The sequence below is a fragment of the Arachis hypogaea genome, chromosome 11 (genome assembly GCF_003086295.3).
Source record: "Arachis hypogaea cultivar Tifrunner chromosome 11, arahy.Tifrunner.gnm2.J5K5, whole genome shotgun sequence".
NCBI lineage: Eukaryota > Viridiplantae > Streptophyta > Magnoliopsida > Fabales > Fabaceae > Arachis > Arachis hypogaea.
In genome coordinates, this window is record NC_092046.1 from 101,165,262 (window position 1) to 101,185,127 (window position 19,866).

The following is a 19,866-nucleotide window of genomic DNA, read 5'->3' on the forward strand; positions in this document are numbered from 1 at the left end:
ACCAAAACTGGAGTTAAACGCCCAAACTGGCACCCAAGCTGGCGTTTAACTCCAAGAATGGCCTATGCACGTGAAAGCTTCAATGCTCAGCCCTAGCACACACCAAGTGGGCCCTAGAAGTGGATTTCTGCACTATCTGCACTTAGTTACTCATTTTCTGTAAACCTAAGTTACTAGTTTAGTATAAAAACTACTTTTAGAGATTCATTTTATAACTCATGACATTTTTTACATTTCATATTGTATCTTCTATGGCATGAGTCTCTAAACCCCATAGGTGGGGGTGAGGAGCTCTGCTATGTCTCAATGGATTAATGCAATTACTATTGTTTTCTATTCAATCACGCTTGACTCTGTTCTAAGACACTCACTCGTACTTCAATATAGAGAATATGATGATCCGTGACACTCATCATCATTCTCAAACTTATGAACGCATGTCTGACAACCACTCCCATTCTACTTGAGCTCAACGTAGTCATTGGGCGACATCTGGAGTGCGTATCTCTTGGGTCTCTAATCCACGGACCGAGTCCGTGGGATTAGAACCTTCGTGGTAGAGGCTAGAACCAATTGGCAGCATTTTTGAGATCCGGAAAGTCTAAACCTTGTCTGTGGTATTCCGAGTAGGATCTGGAAATGGATGACTGTGACGAGCTTGAAACTCACGAATGTTGGGCACAGTGACAGTGTGCAAAAGGATAGAGAGATCCTATTCCGACACAAGTGAGAACCGACATATGATTAGCCTTGCGGTACCTATACCTGGTATTTTTTATCCGAGACGAGAGATCCGACAGTTGATTAGTCGTACAGAAACCGTGCCTAGTATTTTTCATCCGAGAGGATCAGACAGCTTGCCATTGAAGGAAGCCATGCGTGTTTGGAGAAGAAGGCAGTAGGAAAGCAGAGATTCAGACGACAGAGCATCTCCGGAACCTCAACCTGTTCCACATTACTGAATCACAAGTACCGTTTATTTCATGTTATTTACTTTTCATAAACAAAAATCATTTTTATCATTAATCTCCTGACTAAGATTTACAAGATAACCATAGCTTGCTTCAAGCCGACAATCTCCGTGGGATCGACCTTTATTCACGTAAGGTATTACTTGGACGACCCAGTGCACTTGCTGGTTAGTTGTGCGGAGTTGTGAAAAGTGTAATCACAATTTCGTGCACCAAGTTTTTGGTGCCGTTGCCGGGAATTGTTCGAGTTTGGACAACTGACGGTTTATTTTGTTGCTTAGATTAGGAGAAATTTATCTTTTTGGTTTAGAGTCACTAAATTTGAGTCTTTTACTTTCTTTTCAAAAATCTTATTTTTATTTATTAATCTTTAATTTTCCTTTAAGTTTTCTGTTTGAGTTTAGTTTCATGCTTTAAGTTTGGTGTCAATTGCATGTTTTTATTGTCCTTCAAATTTTTTGAATTGTATGTTCTTTTTGTTCTTCATATTTTCGAGTTTTATGTTCCTTGTTCTTTCTTAATCTTCAAGTTGTTCTTGTTTATTTTCCTTGTTTGATCTTTAGTTTTTCTTGTTTTGTATCTTTCCTTGTTTTTCTTGTGCATTTTCGAATTATTAGTGTCCAAAGTATAAAAAATTTTTAAGTTTGGTGTCCTTTGTATTTTTATTTCCTTAAAAATTTTCAAAATTTGTTCTTGGAGTTCATCTTGATCTTCAAAGTGTTCTTGGTGTTCATCTTGACATTCAAAGTTTTCTTGTTTGTTTTCTTTGTTTTGATCTAAAATTCCTATATTTGGTGTCATTTTATTGTTTTTCTCTTTCCTCATTAAATTCAAAAAAAATATATCTTTTCCTTTATTTACTCATCCTTTTTGAATTCCTTAGGTTGATTTAGTCAAAATTTTAAAATTTGGTAGTTTCTTGTTAGTCAAGTTAAAATTTCAATTTTAAAAATTTATCTTTTCAAATATTTTTCAAAATAAATTCTTTTTCAATTTTCTTTTTATATTTTTCGAAAATCTTTTATAAACTTTTTCAAAATCTTTTATTTATTTTTATATATAATTTTCGAATTACTTGTCCTATTTTATTACTTTGATTGAAAAATTTTAAGTTTGGTGTTTCCTTGTGAAGAAAGTTTCAATCTTTAAAAATTTTAAGATCATATCTTTTTCAAATCTTCTCTTTTAATTATTTTCCTACAAGTATCTTTAGTTATAAGACATATTTTTTTCAAAACTTCCTAACCACTTTCTCTTCATTTTTCAAAAATCATATCCAAAATTTTCAAATCTTTTTAATTAATTAATCATTTTAGTATTCGAATCTCTTTTATTTCTTTTTCTATTAGTTTTCGAAACATATATTCTATTTTTCAATTATTTTATTTTATTTTCTTTTGAATTCGGTTTATCCTTAACTAAATAAAATAAAAACAAAAATATTTTATTTTCTCTTTTATTTATTTTTTTCAAAAAAAGGGGGGGGGGGATAAAATTTCTATTTACAATCCACATCATCTCCCTTTCTCCATCATGGACCCAAGTGGAAATGAACAGTCCAGAAGGACTCTGGGGTCATATGCTAACCCCACTAATGCTTCCTATGGGAGTAGTATCTGTATACCCCCCATCAGAGCCAGCAATTTTGAGCTAAACCCTCAGCTCATTATCATGGTGCAGCAAAATTGTCAGTATTCCGGTCTTTCACTGGAAGAACCTACTGAGTTTCTGGCACAGTTCTTACAAATTGCTGACACAGTAGGTGATAAGGAAGTAGATCAAGATGTCTACAGATTATTACTGTTTCCATTTGTTGTAAAAGATCAAGCTAAGAGGTGGTTAAATAACCAACCCACAGCAAGCATAAGAACATGGAAATAGTTATCAGACAAATTCCAGAATCAATATTTCCCTCCAAAAAGGATGATATAGCTAAGGCTGGACATCCAAGGCTTTAAACAAGAGGATAATGAATCTCTTTATAATGCTTGGGAGAGGTACAGAGAGATGCTAAGAAAGTGCCCCTTTGAAATGTTTTCAGAATGGGTGCAGTTAGACATTTTCTACTATGGGCTTACAGAAAAGGCCCAAATGTCTCTAGACAACTCAGCTGGTGGATCTATACATATGAGAAAGACAATTGAAGAGGCTCAAGAGCTCATTAATATAGTTGCCAGAAATCAGCACCTGTACTCAAGTGGTGAGACCTCCTTGAAGGAAGAGGCTGAGGCAATATCCACTGAACCTAGTCCTCCAGAACAAATTGCTGAAATTAATCAGAAACTATTTTCTTTAACAAAATAGTTAGCAGAATTTAAAGAGATGCTACAAAAAACCACAGTTGCTAACCAGAATATGGAAAAACAATTGAATCAGACAAGAGAGCAGTTATCTAAACAGATAATAGAAGAGTGCCAAGCTATTCATTTAAGGAGTGGGAAGACATTGAATGTCTCAACTCAAGTAAGCAGAAAGCCAAGAAAGGAACAACTGACAGAGGATGACCAAGCCACTACCCAAAATTCCTCTGAGGACAGTTAAGAGCCTAGAGAGGAATGATTCTGGCGTTCAAACGCCAGAAAAGGGTGAAAATTGGCGTTAAACACCCAGTGGATGGCCAATTCTGGTGTCCAAATGCCAGAAAAGCAATCTGGTATTAAACGCCCATACAACACCCAATTCTGGCGTTCAAACACCAATGAGGGATCAGACACTTGCAAGTGCTGATAACAACCCCCTTAAGCAGGCTTCTCCAACCATTTCTGTAGGAAATAAACCTGCAGCAACTGAGGTTAAAGAATATAAAGCCTAGATGCCTTATCCTCAGAAACTCTGCCAAGCGGAACAGGATAAACAATTTACCCACTTTGTAAACTATCTCAGGACTCTTGAAATAAAGATTCTGTTTGCAGAGGCACTTGAGCAAATACCCTCTTATGCTAAGTTCATGAAAGAGATCTTAAGTTATAAGAAGGATTGGAGAGAAACTGAAAAAGTTTTCCTCACTGAAGAATGCAGTGCAGTCATTCTGAAAAGCTTACCAGAAAAGCTTAAGGATCCCAGAAGCTTTATGATACCATGCACATTAGAGGGTGCTTGTACCGAGATAGCTCTATGTGATATTGGGGGCAAGTATCAACCTAATACCTGCATCCACTATCAAAAAGCTTGGTTTGACTGATGAAGTTAAACCAACCCGGATTTGCCTCCAACTTGCTGATGGCTCCATTAAGATTCCATCAAGCGTAATTGAGGACATGATTGTCAAGGTTGGGCCATTTGCCTTTTCCACTGACTTTGTAGTGCTGGAAATGGAGGAGCACAAGAGTGCAAATCTCATTCTAGGAAGACCTTTCCTAGCAACTGGATGAACCCTCATTGACGTCCAAAAAGGGGAGATAACCCTGAGAGTCAATGAGGATGAGTTTAAGTTGAATGCTGTCAAAGCTATGCAGCATCCAGACACATCAAAGGACTGCATGAGCGCTGATATTATTGACTCCCTAGTGGAAGAGGTTACTAAGCTACTAGAGGCTGGGATTATTTATCCTATTTTTGATAGCCTCTGGGAGAGCCCTGTCTAAGTTGTCCCCAAGAAGGGAGGCATGACAGTGGTTCATAATAAAAAGAATGAACTGGTTCCTACAAGAACAGTTACAGGGTGGCGTATGTGTATTGACTACAAAAGGCTCAATACAGCCACCAGGAAGGATCATTTTCCTTTACCATTCATAGACCAGATGCTAAAGAGACTAGCAGGCCATGAATACTACTGCTTTTTAGATGGCTATTCAACTTACAACCAAATTACAGTAGACCCTCAGGACCAAGAGAAAACAGCATTCACATGTCCATCTGGAGTATTTGCCTACAGAAGGATGCCATTTGGTCTGTGCAATGCACCTGCAACCTTCCAGAGGTGCATGCCCTCTATCTTCTCTGATATGGTAGAGAAATTTCTGGAAGTCTTCATGGATGACTTCTCAGTATTTGGAGACTCATTCAGCTCCTGTCTTGACCATCTAGCACTTGTTCTGAAAAGGTGTCAAGAGACTAACCTGGTTTTAAACTGAGGAAAATGTCACTTTATGGTGACTGAAGGAATTGTCCTTGGGCACAAAATTTCAAACAAAGGAATAGAGATAGATCAAGCCAAGGTAGAGGTAATTGAAAAATTACCACCACCTGCCAATGTTAAGGCAATCAGAAGCTTTTTGGGACATGCAGGATTCTATAGGAGGTTTATAAAGGATTTTTCAAAAATTGCAAAACCTCTGAGCAATCTGCTAGCCACTGACACACCATTTGTCTTTAACACAGAGTGTCTGCTGGCGTTTGAGACTCTAAAAGCTAAGCTGGTCACAGCACCAGCCATTTCTGCACCAGACTGGACATTACCATTCGAACTAATGTGTGATGCCAGTGACCATGCCATTGGTGCAGTATTAGGACAGAGGCATAACAAGCTTGTGCATGTTATTTATTATGCTAGCCGTATTTTAAATGACGCACAGAAGAATTACACAACCACAAAAAAGGAGTTGCTTGCAGTTGTTTATGCCATTGACAAGTTCAGATCTTATTTAGTAGGATCAAAAGTGATTGTGTACACTGACCATACTGCTCTAAAATATCTCCTCACAAAGTAGGATTCAAAACCCATACTCAAAAGATGGGTGTTGCTTCTGCAAGAGTTTGATATAGAAATAAGAGACAGAAAACAGATAGAGAACCAAGTAGCTGATCACCTGTCCCGGATAGAACCAGTAGCAGGAGCGTCCCTCCCTCCTTTTGAGATCTCTGAAACCTTTTTGGATGAGCAACTCTTTGCCATTCAGAAAGTACCGTGGTTTGCAGACATTGCAAACTATAAAGCTGTGAGGTTCATACCCAAAGAATACAGTAAGCAGCAAACAAAAAAATTGATTTTTGATGCAAAGTACTACTTGTGGGATGAACCATATCTCTTTAAGAGGTGTGCAGATGGAGTAATCCATAGATGTGTGCCTAGAGAAGAGGCACAGAAGATCCTATGGCATTGCCATGGATCACAATATGGAGGACATTTCGGAGGTGAGCGAACAGCCACAAAAGTTCTCCAATATGGCTTCTACCGGCCTACTCTCTATAGAGACTCCCAAGAGTTTGTACATAACTGTGACAGTTGCCAGAGAGCTGGTAATCTACCTCACGGTTATGCCATGCCTCAGCAAGGGATCTTAGAGATTAAGTTGTTTGATGTATGGGGTATTGAGTTCATGGGGCCTTTCCCACCATCATATTCAAACACTTATATTCTGGTGGCAGTAGACTATGTATCTAAATGGGTAGAGGAAATTGCAACACCCACTAATGATACTAAGACAGCGATGAAGTTCCTTCAGAAGCATATCTTCAGCAGGTTCGGTGTCCCTAGGGTACTGATCAGTGATGGAGGCACTCATTTCTGCAATAAACAGCTTGACTATGCTCTAATCCGATATGGAATTAACCACAAAGTGGCAACTCCATATCATCCATAAATAAATGGCCAGGCTGAAGTCTCAAATAGAGAACTAAAATGAATCCTGGAACGAACTGTAAGTACCCGTAGAAGGGATTGGACAAGAAGTTTGGATGATGCTTTGTGGGCATACAGAACTGCATTCAAAACTCCTATAGGAACCTCTCCATACCAGCTTGTGTATGGAAAAGCCTGCCATCTGCCAGTGGAACTGGAACACAAAGCCTACTGAGCAACCAGATTCCTAAACCTTGATGCTAAGGTAGCTCGAGAGAAAATATTACTCCAATTGAATGTGCTAGAGAAATTCAGACTCAATGCTTTCGAAAATGCTAAAATTTACAAGGAGAAAGCAAAAAGGTGGCATGACAGAAAGATGTCATCTAGAGTCTTTGAGACAGGACAGAAGGTTCTGCTGTTTAACTCTAGGCTCAGATTGTTCCCTGGGAAATTGAAATCCCGGCGGAAGGGACCATATATGATCATAAGTGTGTCACCATATGGATATGTAGAGCTTCAGGATATGGACTCTGATAAAAAGTTCATTGTCAATGGACAGAGAGTCAAACATTATCTTGAAGGCAATGTTGAGCAAGATTGCTCAAAACTAAGACTAAATTAAAAGCTCAACAAAAGTCCAGCTAAAAACAATAAAAAAGCGCTTGCTGGGAGGCAACCTAGCCATTATAAAAAATTATATGTTTATAACAATTGTATAAGTCTATTTAATTTTGTTTTTCATGTTAGTTAATACATTTCAATAAATAAATCAGGAAAATGGAGGTTCAGAACATAAGGCAGAAGAATCACAGAGAAAAAGAGCTCACTAGCATCAAAACGCCAGTAAAGGGGCGTTTTGGGTGTTAAACGCCAGAATGGCTACCATTCTGGGCGTTTAACGCCAGAAAAGGTATCATTCTGGGCGTTAAACACCAGAATGGACAGCATTCTGGGCGTTTAACGCCAGAAACAGCAGCATGTAGGGCGTTCAGCAAAAAAGCCCAGTAACAAAGGGTTTTTGGCGTTTAACGCCAGCCAGGGTACCTAAGTGGGCGTTAAACGCCCAAAATGGCCACCAGATGGGCGTTAAACGCTAGAATGTGTATCATTCTGGGCGTTTAACACCAGAACAGCAATGGGAAGTAATTTTGTTTCCAATTTAAATTTTTTTGAATTTTCATGTTTTAATTCATAATTTTCTGCATAAAAATATTACAAAAATTCATCTTTCAATTTCCAATTCCAAAAATTTTTAATAATCTTTTTAATCCCTTTTCAATATGCTTTTAAAAGAAAAACTCGTCTACCTTTCCAATTTCTTTCCAAATTTTTTTAATTCATCCATCTTATCTTTTAATTTTTAGGTGCATTATCAAAAAGTCAGAATTAACTTCCGCATATCTTTTTCAAATCTTTCATATTTTACAAATCGTATTTTTCTATCAATCATATCTTTCTATCTCATCTTTTTCAAAAATAATTCGAAACCCATTCCCTCCCTCCCTTTTAAATACACATTCGGCCAGCCCTCTTCACCCATCATTCGAATTATTCTCTCCATCTATACATCTTCTTTCTTTTTATTTTTGCTTGAGGGCAAGCAAATCTCTAAGTTTGGTGTGATTTTCGTGATCCCTGAGCTAAAACAAACAATCTCATGGCTCCCAAAGGAAGACAAACCACTTCAAGAGGCAAGAAAGAAAGCAATCCAAAACCACTTTGGATGTATGAGAATTTCTGCACCAAAGAACATGCAAACCATTATTTTAAAATTGTGTATAGAAGATCAGTGATCCCAGAAGTTAAGTTTAATCTGAAAGAAGATGAATACCCGGAAATCCAAGAGCAGATTCAAAACAGGGGCTGGGAAGTCCTAGCTAATCCTGAGATACATGTTGGAAGAAATATGATCCAGGAATTCTATGTAAATCTGTGGATGACGGATAAGCAAAGATTAGAGCAAACTGCTTTCCACTCCTTTCGGACTATGGTCAGAGGGAAGATTATTTACTTCCAGTTTGACAAAGTGAGAGAAGTTCTCAAGCTTCCTCAACTACAAGATGATCCAGAATCCTTTAATAGGAGAATGGCCAAAGATAAAAGGCTAGATCAAGTTCTAGAGGACATATGCCTCCCTGGAACCGAGTGGATTACCAATACAAAAGGTGTCCCAAACCAGCTAAAGAGAGGAGATCTCAAACCAGTTGCTAGAGGTTGGATGGATTTCATTGGTCATTCTATACTCCCAACCAACAACCGTTCTGAAGTCACTGTCAAGAGAGCAGTGATGATTCACTGTATTATGCTGGAAAAAGAAGTAGAGATTCATTAGCTGATTCCTAGTGAAATTTACATATTTGCAAACAAGGAATCAACTGATGCTAAATTGGCTTACCCAAGCTTGATTAGTCTGTTATGTAAAGATGCAGGGGTAAAGATAGGCATGGATGAATATATCCCAGTTGATTGCCCAATCACCAAAAAGGTGATGGATGGACCTCAAGTTCAAGACAACCCCATCAAGAGGAGGGCACATGAGCTCCTCCCAGAAATTCCTCAATTTGAATATTGGGTCCGCTTAGAAGCATCTGTCACCAAGCTGCAAGAAGCTATAGATCAACTCAAAGAAGAGCAGCAGAATCAAAACAGCATGCTCTGCAAACTGCTCAAAGAACAAGAGAAACAAGGGCGTGAGATACAGAAGCTAAAGCGCCAGAAGCTACCCCTTGAAAAGCTAGACATCCCACAAACTGAAGGAGCAAGTGTCTCTCAAAATAAAGGTTGTTGAGTCCTAACTGCTCTTTCTTTTATTGTTATTTGTCTGCTTTTATGTTTAGTTTATGTCATGTCTTTATCTTTATTACATGATTATTAGTGTTTAGAGTCTATGTCTTAAAGCTATGAATGATTTCATGAATCTCTCACCTTTCTTAAATAAAAATGTGTTTATTTGCAAAAGAACAAGAAGTGCATAGTTTCAAAATTTATCTTGAAATTAGTTCAATTATTTTAATGTGGTGGCAATACTTTTTGTTTTCTGAATGAATTCTTGAACAGTGCATAATTTTGATAGTGAAGTTTATGAATGTTAAAATTGTTGGTTCTTGAAAGAATAATGAAAAAAAAGAGAAATGTTATTGATAATCTGAAAAATCATAAAATTGATTCTTGAAGCAAGAAAAAGCAGTGAAGAACAAAAGCTTGCGAAAAAAATAAAGAAAAAGAAAGAAAAAGAAAAAGCAAGCAGAAAAAATCCAATAACCCTTTAAACCAAAAGGCAAGGGTAAAAAGGATCCAAGGCTTTAAGCATTAATGGATAGGAGGGCCCAAATGAATAAAATCCTGCCTAAGCGGCTAAACCAAGCTGTCCCTAACCATGTGCTTGTGGCGTGAAGGTGTCAAGTGAAAAGCTTGAGACTGAGCGGTTAAAGTCGTGGTCCAAAGCAAAAAGAGTGTGCTTAAGAGCTCTGGGCACCTCTAACTGGGGACTCTAGCAAAGCTGAGTCACAATCTGAAAAGGTTCACCCAGTTATGTATCTGTGGCATTTATGTATTTGGTGGTAATACTGGAAAACAAAATGCTTAGGGTCACGGCTGATGTGTGGAAAATGATCCAACACAAAACTCACCGGCAAGTGGACCGGGTCGCATCAAGTAATAATAACTCACATGAGTGAGGTCGATCCCAAAGGGATTGAAGGATTGAGCAATTTTAGTTAGGTGCTTGATTTAGTCAAGCAAACAAGTATTGATTTGAGTGATTTGTATCCAACAGAAGCTAAATTGCATGAAATTTAAAGGGAGAGGGATAATTGACAAGAATTTAAAGTGCAGAAGAATTAAAAGGGCTGAATCTTAAAGTGCAAGTAATGTAAATTGCAGAAACTTAGATTGCAAGAAACGTAAATAGCTGAAACTTAAAGTGCAAGAAATGTAAATGGCTTGAACCATAAAAGGATTTGGGAGTTGGATTTGCAGAAATTAAACAAAAGACAGTAAATAGCAATCAGCAGAAGAATAGAAGGTAACTTGAATTGAAACAATTCTCAAACAGAAGAGTAAAATTACTTGAAGAATCAAACAGCAAATGAATTAAACTTAAATTGCAGATTCTCACTAAGAGAATAAAGATCTCAGGGGTGGAGGAGACTAAAAAACAAGCCTAGATCTCAAGTCATTCCTTGATCCAACAAGAGAATAATTGTAAAAGAAATAGAAACAATTGCAGAAGAAGTAGAAGATGAAAGCAGTAAAGAGAATTCAAATCCAAATCACAATTCCTTGAATTATGCAGACAAATAAGCAGAGAGAGATCTCAAGGTGAGATTGAAACAAAATTTCTTCAATTCTCCACCCAAGATCCAAAACAAAGAGTAAGAAGTGCAGAAGCAAGAACAAGAAAGAAGAGAGATCAATTCTCCTTCCCAATTCCCAAAATAGAACTCAGAGATCCAAAGTAAAAATTCAAAAGAAAGTAAAAGTGAAAAATTCTCAATGAAGGCAAAAGTCCTCTCTAAATCAAACTAGCTTCTATTTATACACTTCCTATTTTTGGATTTTAGAATTTGGGTGGGCTTCTAAATTTGGTGAAGGAATGAATTAATTTGGCAATTTAATTTAATTTTCATCCCATGTGTTGCTCCCAGGGTTAAGCTCGGTTCATGGGGAGAGCTGAGCTTTGGTGTTGCTTGTGTGTTGCGCACCAAGCCTTGTCAATGTTGCACACTCCCTAGCGCTCGGTTCTTGGCAAGAGCTGATCCTTGGTGCTTGTTTCCTTGGCACTTTTAGTGCGTGAGATGCTTCATGTGACAAGGGAGGTAGCGCTCAGCTCTTGGCAAGAGCTGAGCTTCCTCCTTGTCCTTAGTGAGGTCCCAAGCTCGAACCATTGGGAGAGCATTTGCTGGCTCCTTTTTCTTGGCAACAAAGTAGCGCTTCCTCCATTATTTCCCTCACGCTCAAGGTTCGAATCCCAGGGAATGCAAACAAGCCAATTTTGGCTTGTTTTCTTGCAAGGTAGCACTTGCATCCTTCCCCCTTGTTCATGAATTTGAACATTGGTGAGTGCACTAGCAAGCTTTTTTTCTTTGGATTTTTCTTAGAATGCCCCTGATAAAGCTCTTGGCAAGAGCTGAGTTTTAAAACTTTTCCTTGCTCCCTCCTTTGCTTGTAGCGCTCGGTTCTCATGGAGAGCCTAGCTTTCCCTTTGCTTTGCCTTTGGCCTTGGAGTAGCGCTCCTTGTGAGAGCTCTAGGCTCTTGGTAAGAGCTCTAGGCTCTTGTCTTTGATTGCGCTACACTTTTCTCTTCCTTGGGCTACGCTTCTTAGGCCACGCTTTCTTGTTTTCCTTTTTTCCTCACCTACAAATAATCAAAACAACCAATCAAAGTATCACCAATTTCATGAAGTTTATAAATCATTTAAAGACCAAGTAATTTTAGCTTAAACCTCATGATTTTGTGTCAATTAAAGAGTGGTTGATTGATTCAATAAAACCATGCAATTCCACTCCAAATTACTTACTTACAATGCAAGAAAATACATAAAACCTAATGAAACAAGTGAAAAATACTTGCAAAGCTAGCATATAATGACTTGTCATCAACGGCCAAGACTCATAGAGTAGCTGTGTTCAAGAATCAACATACTGAACAAGGGGAATCAATAACACTATCTGAATTCTGAGTTCCTATGGATGCCAATCATTCTGAACTTCAAAGGATAAAGTGAGATGCAAAAACTGTTCGGAAGCAAAAAGCCACTAGTCCCGCTCATCTAATTGAAAATAATTTTCATTGATATTTTTTAAATTTATTGTATATTCTCTTCTTTTTATCCTATTTTGTTTTTAGTTGCTTGGGGACAAGCAACAATTTAGGTTTGGTGTTGTGATGAGCGGATAATTTATACCCTTTTTGACATTGTTTTTAGGTAGTTTTTAGTATGTTTTAGTTACTTTTTATTATATTTTTATTAGTTTTTATGCAAAAATTACATTTCTGGACTTTACTATGAGTTTGTGTGTTTTTCTATAATTTCAGGTATTTTCTGGCTGAAATTGAGGGACCTGAGCAAAAATCTGATTCAGAGGCTAAGGACTGCAAATGCTGTTAGATTCTGACCCTCCTACACTTGAAGTGGATTTTCTGGAGCTACAGAAGCCCAATTGGCGCGTTCTCAATTGCGTTCGAAAGTATACATCTTGTGCTTTCCAGCAATATATAATAGTCTATACTTTGCCCGAGATTTGATGGCCCAAACTGGCGTTAAACGCCAGCCAGAGACCCTTTTCTGGAGTAAAATGCCAGAACTGGCACCAAAACTGGAGTTAAACGCCCAAACTGGCACCCAAGCTGACGTTTAACTCCAAGAATGGCCTATGCATATGAAAGCTTCAATGCTCAGCCCTAGCACACACCAAGTGGGCTCCGGAAGTGGATTTCTGTACTATCTGCACTTAGTTACTCATTTTCTATAAACCTAAGTTACTAGTTTAGTATAAAAACTACTTTTAGAGATTTATTTTTTAACTCATGACATTTTTTACATTTCATATTGTATCTTCAATTGATTATTGCAATTACTATTATTTTCTATTCAATCACGCTTGATTCTGTTCTAAGATACTCACTCGTACTTCAATATAGAGAATATGATGAACTTGACACTCATCATCATTCTCAAACTTATGAACGCGTGGCTGACAACCACTCCCGTTCTACTTGAGCTCAACGTAGTCATTGGGTGACAGCTTGAGTGCGTATCTCTTGGGTCTCTAATCCACGGACCGAGTCCGTGGGATTAGAACCTTCGTGGTAGAGGCTAGAACCAATTGGCAGCATTCCTGAGATCCGAAAAGCCTAAACTTTGTCTGTGGTATTCCGAGTAGGATCTGGAAAGGGATGATTGTGACGAGCTTGAAACTCACGAATGTTGGGCACGGTAACAGTGTGCAAAAGGATAGAGAGATCCTATTCCGACACAAGTGAGAACCGACAGATGATTAGCCGTGCGGTAGCTGTACCTGGTATTTTTCATCCGAGATGAGAGATTCGACAGTTGATTAGCCGTACAGAAATCGTGCCTAGTATTTTTCATCCGAGAGGATCATACAGCTTGCCATTGAATGAAGCCATGCGTGTTTGGAGAAGAAGGCAATAGGAAAGCAGAGATTCAGACGACAGAGCATCTCCGGAATCTCAACCTATTCCTCATTACTGAATCACAAGTACCGTTTATTTCATGTTATTTAGTTTTCATAAACAAAAATCATTTTTATCATTAATCTCCTAACTAAGATTTACAAGATAACCATAGCTTGCTTCAAGCCAACAATCTCTGTGGGATCGACCCTTACTGACGTAATGTATTACTTGGACGACCCAGTGCACTTGCTGGTTAGTTGTGCGGAGTTGTGAAAAGTGTAATCACAATTTCGTGCACCACTTGTCCTCAAGCAACCAAAACTAATACAAGGTTAAGATGTGAATTTTCATGAGAAGTGAGAGTTCAATTATGCTCATGTCTCTTCTTAAAGTGGGATTTATCTATTGCAATTCTGAACAGTTTTGGCATCACACTTTCCTTTGAATCAGAGGAATGTCGATGTCATTCGGAATTAGAATCCCGATCATATTATGACTTCTCTGATCTTTATACCTCAGTTAAATCCTTGAACACAACAGATATCCCTTAATTAACTGGTGCTTTGCACCTTGAGCCTAGCCATGACTTTAAATGTTCTGTCTCAAGGGTTAATTGACACAAGAACACCACAAGCACTTAACTGGGAAACTCTTTTGAAGTTCTGATTTTTTTCTTTCAGCTATTTCAAGGATTAATTGTCACTAATTTTCAGAAAATTCATAATACTTCTCTAAATTCCTTATACGTCTACATTCCTTGATTCAAATTCAAACATGCACAGTTTATGTCATGCATTCAGAATCACAGAGAACACCATGACATTTGATTAAAAGAGACTACTCTAAAAAAAAATAAACTCAATTTCTCATGCATTACATCCCCTTTTCTTCTTTCTTTTTGATTTCAAGCTCAGTGGGCAATACATGAGACACCTTTCAGAATTAAAGCAACTAACAGAAATTTTGAAAATAATAGAACTAAACTAGAACCTAGGAATCTAACTAATAAAGGATCATGCAATAAACATAGCAAACTAGCAGAAAACCAGAACATAACATAGTAAGCGCGGGAAGGAATATGGAATGAAAGGAACTCAACCACCTCAGTTATCCTAGCTGTCATTTTATTCTTCAGGTTGTGTTCCTCTGTAAAGATGATTCGCCTCCCTTTGGTACCATAAAAATAAACAGAAAAACCATCAGCGAGCGAAAACACCAAACTTAAAGGTTTGCTTGTCCTCACGCAAAGAAGAACTGAAAACAAAACAAATAGTATGATGAAAGAAGAATAAAAGGATAAAAGAACAAGAGAGAATGAGGATTTGGGAGGGAGAGAGAGTGAAAAGCTAAACTGAGCGGCGCACTAGTGGAATCGTGCGGCACACTAGTGGAATCGTGCGGCACATGCGACGCGTACGCGTACAGCACGCGTACGCGTACAGCACGCGTACGCGTGGGGCGTGCAATTTTCATAGTGACACGTGAGCGTCAGGCACGCGTACGCGTGCCCTTGGTTTGTGCGAAGCGCGCGAAGGCAGCCGCGTGCACGCGCAACTCTTTGTTCGCGTGGCTTGGGAACCAAAATTCTCATATGACGCGTGCGCGTCAAGCATGCGCACGCGTGGATGGCCATTTGTGGAAAAGACGCGCACGCGTCAGGGACGCGTACGTGTGATCAAGTTTGTGCCTCTAGCACAGTTTCAGCCCCAAGCCATCACAACTCTCTGCCCAAACACTTATTGACGCCATTTTTCAGGGTCACGCGTACGCGTCAGGGACGCGTACGTGTGGGTGGCTAAAAGCGCAAACAACGCTCACGCGTGAGGTATGCGTACACGTGGGCTTGTTTGTTTGCAAAACATAGTTCCAACACCACTCCTGCTCAACTCTCTGTTCACTTCTTCGGTGTTGCATACTCCAGCATGACGCGTACGCGTCAGCGACGCTTGGGCATCGAACACCTCTTTTTTTTATTGAAAAAAATTTTCCGAAGTGTTCGGTTCTTGTTCTAAAATAGCTGCATGATCAAAACACACGTAAAACGAAGGAAAACAGTAAAAACTCAATAAAAATCAAATAAATAAGAAAACCACTACTACGAAAAATAACTAAGGATACGAAATTATCGGGTTGCCTCCCGACAAGGCTTCTTTACCATCACTACCTTGACGGTCAGCTCCTCTAAGGAGGAGGATCATAGGGGCTCAGCTCTTCACCCCTTACTTTGAACTTCTTTCCTGTGTCTCCATAGAGTAGTTCAATATGCTCCAGAGAGAGGATTCTGTTTACTGTATAAATCCACAATAGATTGCTAGTCACCACCACCTTCATTCCTGGGGGAAACCTTCAGTGGGGATCTTCTTGTTTCTCCATCCTCTGGGTACTTTCTTTTTAGGACCCTCTCCCTTGGTGGATGATGCATTCCCAACATCAAACTTAGGTTTGATGTCAGGAAGAATTTTATTGATTGTTACCAAGGGAGGTTTGAGCTGCAAATTCTGATGTGCATCATCAGGGGGTTTTTAAAGGTTTGGATCAATAAGCTCAGTCTGCATGCACCTCTCTTCTTCACCTGCTGAATGTACATCTTTGAAAACATGAAAGACTAGTTGCTCATTATACACTCTAAGCACTAATTCACCTTCTTCCACATCAATCAGAGCTCTTCCAGTGGCTAGGAATGGTCTTCCTAGAATTATAGAGGCATTCTCATCCTCCCCTATGTCAAGAATCACAAAATCTGCTGGGAGGAAGAACTTACCCATTTTAACCAAGATATTCTCCACTAATCTGTATGTAGGCTTCATAGATTTGTCTGCCATCTGTAATGCTATCCTTGTGGGTTGTGCCTCTTGGATTTGCAGCTTCTTTATCACAGACAAGGGCATTAAATTGATGCTTGCTCCCAGATCACATAATACTTTCTCAAAGGTTGTGCTCCCAATGGTGCATGGAATTTGAAAGCTCCCTAGGTTTGGCATCTTCTTTGGCAAGTTATTCTGAATGATGGCACTACATTCCTTAGTCAGGACCACTGTCTCATCTCCCTTTAAAAGCTTCTTCTTTGACAATAGCTCCTTCATGAACTTGACATAGAGAAGCATTTACTCCAAAACCTCAGCAAAAGGAATATTGATTTGCAACTTTATGAAGACTTCCAAGAACTTTGAAAACTGCTTGTCCTTGGTCTTCTTTTTGAGGTCTCTGAGGATATGGCATTTTAGGCTTGTACTCAGGAGCCTTTGGCAATGTAGGATAAGTGTCAAGAGAGTCTGGGAATGGGTTGTCCGCACGCTTTGGAGGGACGTGCTCCACTTCTTCCTTCTTCTCCTCTGGAGCTTCTTTTTCAACTGGCTCCTCATTAACTTGTGCTTCCATACTTGCCACTTGTCCACTTATCAAGGTTATAGCCTTACATTCCTCTCTTGGATTTGGAATTGTGTTACCAGGAAGGCTATTAATGGTCCTCTTATCAATTTCATTAACTTTTGTGGCTAATTGACCCATCTGAATCTCCAAGTTTTGAATTGTATTTGCAGACCTCTCAGGTATTTTCTTGCTCAGTTCACCCATTTGCACCTCCAAGTTTCTAATAGAGGCTCTAGTTTCCTACATAAAACTCCTCATCATCTCCCAATTAGAATCTTGTTGGGATTGAGAGTTTGTCTGCTGAGGTGGTTGTTGTTGATGAGACTGAAATTGGCAGTTATTATGATTGTTCTCTTGGAAACCGTCCTGAGAATTATTGTTAAAATTCTGAGATCTCTGAGGTTGGTCCATCCACCCAAGATTGTATGTCTTAGAGTATGGATCATTATTGGGGTTTCTAGGACTACTCCCCATGTAATTTACCTGTTCAGAAAAAGATTGAGTATAATCATAATTCTCATTTTGTACAAAATTATCTATCATGTCATAAGAGACCTCTTGAGGTGAATTTTGGGTGTTGATAGCTGAGACTTGCATGCCACCCATCTGCTGAGTAAGTAAATTTATTTGCTGAGACATAAGCTTGTTTTGAGCAAGAATAGCATTAACATCTTCCATTTCCAACACACCTCTCTTCTGAGAAGTCTCTGAGTTCACAGGATTCCTGTTAGATGAGTATAAATATTGGTTGCTAGCAACCAATTCAATAAGCTCAATAGTCTCCTCAGGTGTCTTCTTCTTGTGCAATGAACCACCTGCAGAATTATCTAAGCACATCTTGGACATTTCACCCAAGCCTTCATAAAATATATCTAATTGGGTCCATTTGGAGAACATGTCCGGAGGGCATTGCCTAGTCAGTAGCTTGTACCTCTCCCAAGCTTCATAAAGAGTTTCACCATCCCTCTGCCTGAAGGTCTAAACCTCCACCCTAAGCTTAGTCAGCTTCTTTGGTGGGAAAATTTTTTTGAGAAACTCAGTAACAACCTTGTTCCAAGTATCCAAACTCTCCTTGGGTAGGGAATCTAGCCATAGCTTTGCTCTATCCCTCAGAGCAAACGGAAAGAGCGTGAGTTTGTACACCTCAGGATTCACTCCATTTATCTTCACAGTATCACAAATCTGCAGAAAATTAGAAATAAATTGATTTGGGTCTTCGTGGGAAAGACCGTGATACTGGCAGTTTTGTTGCACTATAGTGACCAATTGTGGCTTCAAGTCAAAGTTGTTTGCAGCTATAGGAGGCACCACAATGCTTTTTCCATAAAGATCTGCAGTAGAAGCAGAGTAGGAGCCAAGTACTCTCCTTTGTTGCTCATTCCCATTCGGATTTGCCACATTGGCATTAGCAGCATTGTTAGGATCCATAGTGGATTTTGCAGCCTTGTAAAGTCTTGCTTGTTGCAAACGCTGCCTGAAAGTTCTTTTAGGTTTAGGATCAAAGTCTAAGAGATGTTCTTTTTCATTTATTTTTATATATTTTCGAAATTTTTTTAAAAAAAATTGATTTTCAAAATCTTTTTCCTATTCTTACTTCATATTTTCGAAAATCTCACTAACATTTAATTTTTAGATTCAAAAATTTCAAGTTGTTACTTGCCTATTAAGAAAGGTTCAATCTTTAAATTTTAAAATCATATCTTTTTGTTTCTTGTTAGTCAAGTAATCAACTTTAATTTTCAAAATCATATCTTTTTAATTTTCAATCATATCTTTTTGATTGCTAATTTCAAAATCTCTTTCAAAATCAAATCTTTTTAATTTCTTCTTCAATCATATCTTTTCAATCATATCTTTATTTTAATAAATTGCAATCATATCTTCTCAATCAAATCTTTTTCAAAATAATTTCAATAATTTCAATCATATCTTTTTCAAAAATCAAATTTCAAAATCCTTTCTAACCTCTTATCTTTTTAAAATTGATTTTCAAATCTTTTTCAAACTAATCCTATCTTTTTGTTTCAATCATATCTTTTTCAAAACTACCTAACTAATTCTCTCTCTAATTTTTGAAAATCACCTTCCTCTTTTTCAAAATTCCTTTTTAAATTAACTAATTGTTTTAAATTTAATTTAATTTGATTTAATTTTCCTTTCTTAATTTTCGAATTTTAATTTTAATCTTAAATTAAAAACAAAAATATTTTAATTTTAATTTATTTAATTTTCGAAATTCTCTCCCCTCATCTCTTTCTAATTATTTTATTTATTTACTAACACTTCTCTTCATCTAAAAATTTGAACCCTATCTTCCTCTCTGTGTTCGAGTTTTTCTGTTTCCCTTCTTTTATTCTTCTCTTCTACTCACATAAAGGAACCTCTCTACTGTGACATAGAGGATTCCTTTTATTTTCTGTTTTCTTCTTTTTCATATGAGCAGGAATAAGGATAAGAACATTCTTGTTGAAGTTGATCCTGAACCTGAAAGGACTCTGAAGAGGAAGCTAAGGGAAGCTAAAGCACAACTCTCTGGAAAAAATCTGACAGAAATTTTCGAAAAAGAAGGAGACATGGCCGAAAATAATAACAATGCAAGGAAGATGCTTGGTGACTTTACTACACCAAATTCCAATTTACATGAAAGAAGCATCTCAATCCCTGCCATTGGAGCAAACAATTTTGAGCTGAAACCTCAATTAGTTTCTCTGATGCAACAGAACTGCAAGTTTCATGGACTTCCATCAGAAGATCCTTTTCAGTTCTTAACTGAATTCTTGCAAATCTGTGATACTGTTAAGACCAATGGGGTTGATCCTGAGGTCTACAGGCTTATGCTTTTCCCATTTACTGTAAGAGACAGAGCTAGAATATGGTTGGAC